Source organism: Ostrinia nubilalis, chromosome W (genome assembly GCF_963855985.1).
Source record: "Ostrinia nubilalis chromosome W, ilOstNubi1.1, whole genome shotgun sequence".
NCBI lineage: Eukaryota > Metazoa > Arthropoda > Insecta > Lepidoptera > Crambidae > Ostrinia > Ostrinia nubilalis.
In genome coordinates, this window is record NC_087118.1 from 3,044,826 (window position 1) to 3,052,110 (window position 7,285).

General features: G+C 33.6%; 1 long non-coding RNA gene across 1 annotated transcript; it reads left to right on the top strand.

The window, feature by feature from the left end:
• The first annotated feature begins 350 nt into the window (after positions 1–350).
• On the top strand, positions 351–1,107 carry LOC135086387 (uncharacterized). The gene is made up of 2 exons (XR_010260464.1): positions 351–595; positions 932–1,107. It is a non-coding gene; the product is annotated as an uncharacterized LOC135086387 (long non-coding RNA).
• The last annotated feature ends 6,178 nt before the right edge of the window (positions 1,108–7,285 follow it).

The window sequence follows — 7,285 nt, forward strand, 5'->3', positions numbered from 1 at the left end:
TAAAAAATAGAAGTTGTGAAAAAAAAAAACGCTGTCCAAAATTTCGCTTTTCGATCGATCCATAATAGAAGTTTTTTTTAAAACATGATGATGACATTCACAACGCTAAAAAATTATTATTTTTATCTCATAAAGAAAAGTAAATTATGCCTGCTCCACTTTTACCTACTTTCAAGGGACCTTAATTTTTCAGTCGTACAAAACAAAATTTGACAGAAGGGCGCTACACGGGTTAAAATTCACATTTTATCCTTTGACGTTTCAAAATCTTTTGATTAAATTTCCGAACGAAACATCCTATCCCTCTCTAATCTATGGTCCCTACACCCCCCCTCTTGACAAACTGTCAAACAAAAGTTTGTTTTGATTTGGTTGGTGTTGTTTTGTTCGAATGAAATTTATAAAAATAGTTACTTACATACATAATATCTCAAAGAAATAATCTATGGCTGAAACAAGTGATCTTAAAAATAATAGTAACAGAAGCCTTGTACAATATTGCAACAATATCTGAGTTTTCAATGTGATACTGTTACGTTAACTCTATGCATATTTTGCCTGTGTAAAATAAAGAGAATGGTGATTGCAGCGTAAGGTAATGCTTGATGATAACTATGAAACGTTTGATAATTGATGGCACTATTAATTATTCAATAATATTTATGAGGTCAAAGTTTTTGAGGATGAATGTTTTTTACTCTTGCACTCTAAAAGTATTGTACAGTTTTGATGAAATTATTTAACGATAAGGCTGGGTTGCACCATCTTAATTTAACAAACATCAAAAATCTATCAAACTTCATTCAGAAAACACCAGTTATCGTTAAAGTAACGGTCAAAGTTAGGTAATGCAACTGAACCTTAACGTTTACAACAAAATGTAAGCACAATATCTATCAATTTAATTAAAGTTATATATTTTACTTTTCAGATGTTAAAGTGATCAATAATGATGTACAACTTGTCCCGGAAAACCAATATTTAATGAAAATTAACAAAATCTTAACAAACCAAAGTAAACTATTCATAATTCCAAAATATTTAATTGAACATAAATTGATTATTATCTTTAAATAAGCCTTCTTAATAAATGAGTGTTTTAAAATTCATTGGGTTTTAATTAATATTAAATATCTAATAAGTTGAGATAAAAATGATATAGGAATGTTATCAACTGAACTAAGTACCTAAATATACCTACTATAATAAAGTATCAATCAATCATTAATGTTAATGGAGTTCAAGATAATAGTAATAGTAATATTTTGATGGCAATGATACAGACGGAAACAAGGCTATTTTCATAAATAAAAATAGATAAAAACTTTTAAATACTACGTCACTTTTAAGAACTTATTCTACATAATAAAAGTTTGGAAGTTCTTTACAAGCTTAAACTTGTTTGTTTGGCTCTTGTGCATAAAATCTTACTTTTACAGGCATGGTATGCAGCTAAATGCATCAAATAAATTATTAAGTAAATACTTTTATCCTTCTTTCTGTTAGAATTTTGCTGTGTGTAGTTTTTCATATCCAGATTTTTTCTTAGAGATTATTAGTTTTCTTTGTGTAATGAAGTACTATAACACTAACTTTATTTAGTAGTAAGTAGGCAATACTTATCACATTTAGTTTCAACATTTGTCATAATAATATAGGTACGAGTAGGTACTTTAGTAAGTCCTGTTCTTTATATTTTAAAAAAATATTTTTTGGTACTGGATGGCGCAATACAGGGTAAAATTTTATAATGCCACCTGGAGGGAAAGTACTCTTAATATTGTAGATAGAACTTTTTTCTCAAAGAAAACATTCCTTTATTTACGAAAAAAAAAAAGAACTGCATTCAAAGATTTACAAAAAAAAAACTTGCCACACCCATAATCAAACCAACTGAAATCTATTAAAAATTACAACCTGTATTTTTATAGCATCAATCGTTAGGGTTACATATAAGGATGAAATCTCTCTAACAAACTTGATAAATCAAATAAAAGGAAAACCATGAAATCTTTGAATGCAGTTCTCTTTCTTTTCAAAAATAAAGGATTGTTTTCTTTCAGTAAAATTTTCTATCTACAGTATTACCTACTTACTTTCCCTCTAGGTAGCATTACAAAATTCCACCCAATAATATTTATTTAATTAATTAATAACTACAATTTATAACACACAAAAGTTAGTGAGATGGCTAAAAGAAATTTCAGTTACATTTTAATGCAACTACCTACTATGATATACATAATGTATGCTGTATGTATAGGATAAATATACAGGATGGAATTTTGTAATGCCACCTGGAGGGAAAGTACTCTTAATAGTGTAGATATAAAATTTTACTGAAAGAAAACAATCCTTTATTTTTGAAAAGAAAGAGAACTGCATTCAAAGATTTTCGAATTTTTTTCGAAAATTCACTACTATACCATACAATTTTCTGTAAATAATTAAGATAATTTAAGATTTCATGGTTTTCCTTTCATTTGATTTAATAAGTTTGTTAAAGAGATTTCATCCTTATACTTAACCCTAACGATCGATGCAATAAAAATACAGGGTGTAATTTTTAACAGATTTTAGTTGGTTCGATTCCCGGGTGTAGCAAGCAATTTTTTGGAAATCTTTGAATGCAGTTCTATTTTTTTTTTTTAAATAAAGGAATGTTTTCTTTGAGGAAAATGTTTTTATCTACAATATTAAGATCACTTTCCCTCCAGGTGGCATTACAAAATTCCACCCTGTATAGTAGTAATATTTTGTTAGTTATGTTTGGTCTAATCTACTTTTTAAATTTCTTTCAAAATATGTGCTTTTGCACTTTGGTTTTATGTTCCTATATTATTTCATAATGCCCGCTCGTTGTACAAGTACCTATAACCTATGTACAAGTTTCTGATTCTTGCTTGAGAAATAGTACATATTATGAATTAAAATCTATAAAAATGTGTAGGATATAACTACCCACAAGACACGGGAGGAGCAGTTACTTAGTGGGTTATATGGTTGGGCTCATCACCCTGCCAGATAGGTAAGGACCATTATGAGTTGAGAACGCGGGACATTACCAAGTATCGGCGTGTGCCTCAAACAACGGTCCCTATTCGGTCTCACTCAAGGAAAATGTCATTACGTCTTCGGCTTTCAGTGTGCGGCATGAATGATATATTGTGCTGGTGGCCACTGTCCGAGGCCTATTAAAAAAGCAGGAGATGAAGAAGTCGATTGGTCATGTGGAGGACTACAGCCGGCAGAAAATGGTCGTTGGTTCCTTGTCAGGACTACGAACCCTAAAAAAGAGTGATTACCTAACTACAAACTTATTTGCAGTTGTTAGTAGACAATATTTACAAGTTACTACGGAACTCTCGGTAAACTCTCGGTGCACGAATCCGATTTTCACTTGAACGGTTTTTAGGGTTTCGTAGCCAAATGGCAAAAAACGGAACCCTTACAGATTCGTCATGTCTGTCTGTCTGTCCGTCCGTCCGTCTGTCCGTCCGTATGTCACAATCGGACTACGGAATCTCCGACTTACCACTTTAGTGAAGCGATTACAGAAAATAATGGCCTATTAAGTACATGTTTTTTTGTGTTATTATGAAAGTTCAGAAAACTGCGCAGTTTTTAAAATTATTTTCGACCTATGGAAGTTCTTTTTTTTTTCAAACTTTTAAGTTGAAAATTTTAGAATGTTCTGCTAAAAGCATATTTTATATGTTTCTAGCAAAAATTTTGTATCTTGCATCAAAGATAGGAAGGTGATTATTTTTTTCAAACATCTGCAATTAATAGGGAATCTGTCAAAAAAAAGAAATCTGGGAAAAGTCAACCCAAAAAAAATATAAAAAAAATTAAAGCCTACTAGGTCATAAAATTTGAAAAAATCACAAAATTAACGATAACTTCTAAACTACGAAAAATCGTAGAACATACATGGGAGTGAAATCGATAGGTCTAGTCCTCACCTATCACCTGCCTTCGGCTTGACACCTTACAAGAAACACCCTGTATATTTTTTTCAAGTTTTTGCACTAACAACGCACGCACGAAAAAATACCTAAAATAACCATTATTTCATGTTTTTTGAATAAAAAGAGTTTTATATACATTAAGTTCTATACAAGTAATATTTAATTTCATTTTATTCTAAAATTATAATATTTTATTAATTATTTTACATACTAGATACTTTTTAAATCAATTGATTTAAAAAAAAAATAACTAGGGCACATGATTATATTACCCTTTACTAAAGTGGAGGCTCATCAAGTGACCAGCAGTGGACTGTATTAAGCTGTTTATGATCCTAATAAATTTCAAATATTATTTTTCACATCTGCCTTGCTCATCTAGTCTAACTCGGTAGACACTGGTCACTCACTAAAATGAAAAATTCGTATTGCACTGTTTTCGCTTAAATGTGCTATTGGTGTGCGGCTGTATATGACGTGGTCTTGACTTTTTTGCACTAAAAACATTTATCAAAATTTTTTTTAGATCTAACGAAGAAAATTTGCCATCGACCTCAGGCCAAGGCCAAGGCCGTGGCCGTGGCCGTGGCCGTGGCCGTGGTCGCGGTCGCGGTGCCAATAGAGGCAGAGGTGCTGAGGATCCGTAAGTATCTATGTCTGTAATCACTTACTATGGCCCTTTTTAGTGTTTGTTGCGTACGTGTTTTAGTAACAGGTACGAAGGTGAGCTGTATAATTATTTTGTTTTTGCAGGGAAGCACTTCTTACGGTCAGAGCCGCCCGACAAGTTTCGCAAAGACATTTTGCGAACTTGTCGGCGGCCGACAAGGACGACCTTCCCGACGCGCCTCCGCGCAAACGACGAACTTTGTAAGTACCTACCTTTTTGATATTTTACCTTTATTTGAATGTGCTAGATCAACATGTAATTACTGATTTTTCTGTATAGAAATGCTTCTCCTGAGAGGGAGCTGCCCGAAGTAGTGGATCCACTGCAACCTACGCCGCAAGTGGATCCACTACAGCCATCTACTTCGTGGCAACCGACGCCGCCTCTACAAGTGCCGGCTGACGTCGAGTTTGGTAAATATCATATTATTATTGCGTGCCCACTGCTACTGCAGTGCGCCAAACTTGTAATATTACTAACATTTATCATTTTTATACAGTTCACAACGAGGAGATTGGCCACAGGTCCAGGGACCCGACGCCGCCTCTACAGGTGCCGGCTGACGTCGAGTTTGGTAAATATCATATTATTATTGCGTGCCCACTGCCACTGCAGTGCGCCAAACTTGTAATATTACTAACATTTATCATTTTTATACAGTTCATAACGAGGAGATTGAGGACAGGTCCAGGGACCTGACGCCGCCTCTACAGGTGCCGGCTGACGTCGATTTTGGTAAATATCATATTATTATTGCGTGCCCACTGCCACTGCAGTGCGCCAAACTTGTAATATTACTAACATTTATCATTTTTATACAGTTCACAACGAGGAGATTGGCGAAAGCGACGCGTCCGTTGATACGGCAGAGGCGGACACGGTACCCAATTCGCCCAGTTCTCTGGACTCATTGGTTTTCCGCCTGTCAACCAGAGAACTGGGCGAATGTATGCCGTACGCCCCAAAAAAAAAAGAGAGTATTTTAACGAGGACATCGCAGACTCTGATGCTTCTTGTTAAAATACTCTCTTTTTTTTTTATTGTTAGGAAAACAAACAGCATTCTATAGCACATAGAGTTAACAATTAAACTTCACATTTTCCAAAATATCGAATTATCTTCGAAAAAATTTAATGTATCTTACTTAAGAATTAATTCAGCAAAATATACCTTTATGTTTATTATACTTAATACTTGCTATGCCCTTACAGGGTGCATATGATGTACTACCTAACCATTTACCAACTGTCAAACCACACATATTATCTTCGAAAAAATGTAATGTATCTTACTTAAGAATTAATTCAGCAAAATATACCTTTATGTTTATTATACTTAATACTTGCTATGCCCTTACAGGGTGCATATGATGTACTACCTAACCATTTACCAACTGTCAAACCACACATATTATCTTCGAAAAAATTTAATTTATCTTTAGGATGATGCCAATGTAAATAAAATATTATCTAACTAGCTTTTGCCCGCGGCTTCACCCGCGTGAAATTTAATTTGTCACAGATCGCCATAAATTATAGCCTATATTTTATTCTGGGTTATAAACAATAATACTGTAAAGTTTCAATCAAAATCCGTTCAGTAGTTTTTGCGTGAAAGAGTAACAAACATCCAGACATCCAAACTTTCGCATTTATAATATTAGTAGGATTTTTTTGCTAGGATGTATGTAAATAAAATATTAACTAATTTTTTCGCCTTTTATTCCTGGAAGGGTAACCCTATCATAATGTAAATAATCAAAATCAAATCAAATCAAATATTTTAATTTCATAATGTAGGTACATACAGGTCACATATACATAATCATAAATTTGTATCACACTTAATATTCATTTCCAAATAGTTTTTAACCATCATAAATAACCAGACTTATCATGTATCATATGTGATCAAACGAACTTCACAAGCGAAGTTCGATCAATATTATATGAGTCGCTTCATTCGAAGATATAACATAACCAGGTAGTCCTTTTAGCCTACAAGGTAGAATCGCTTTAGAGATTTTTGATATCGAGAATGGATATTTGAATTCAATCGATTTCCTAACGACGCTTGGTCACGGCACTATTCGGCGCGAGACGCCATTCTTTTAGAGATTGCCCAAATAGCAAAACTTTTATAGCCGGGTTTGGGCTGGGGGGGTTGTTATATCTTCGAATGAAGCGACTCATATAATATTGATCGAACTTCGCTTGTGAAGTTCGTTTGATCACATATTATATTTCTTCGCTTCATTCTTCAGATATAACATAACCAGGTAGATGTTTAGAGCCAAGTTTTGCTATTAAAACACATATTATTCAGTCTTATTAAATTTATTTTATGAGATTAAATAACAAAAATATGACTTCACATAAACAAAAATACATTTTAATACTTGTCATGTAATAACGATAATTATTAATAATCAAAGTTAGGCGGAATCATCGTGATGCAAGATTGATTGAGCAAAGTTATTTGTGTCAATTAACTGTCGATGATAGAATTTAGCAAATACCTTAGACGTATTGGTCCATCCTGCGGCCTTTTTTATAGTGTCAATGGATACTCCCGCGGCTGCGGCGGCAGACGTGGAGGCGTGACGCGTGCTGTGCGCGCTAAACGCCGCCACGTCTACGCCACT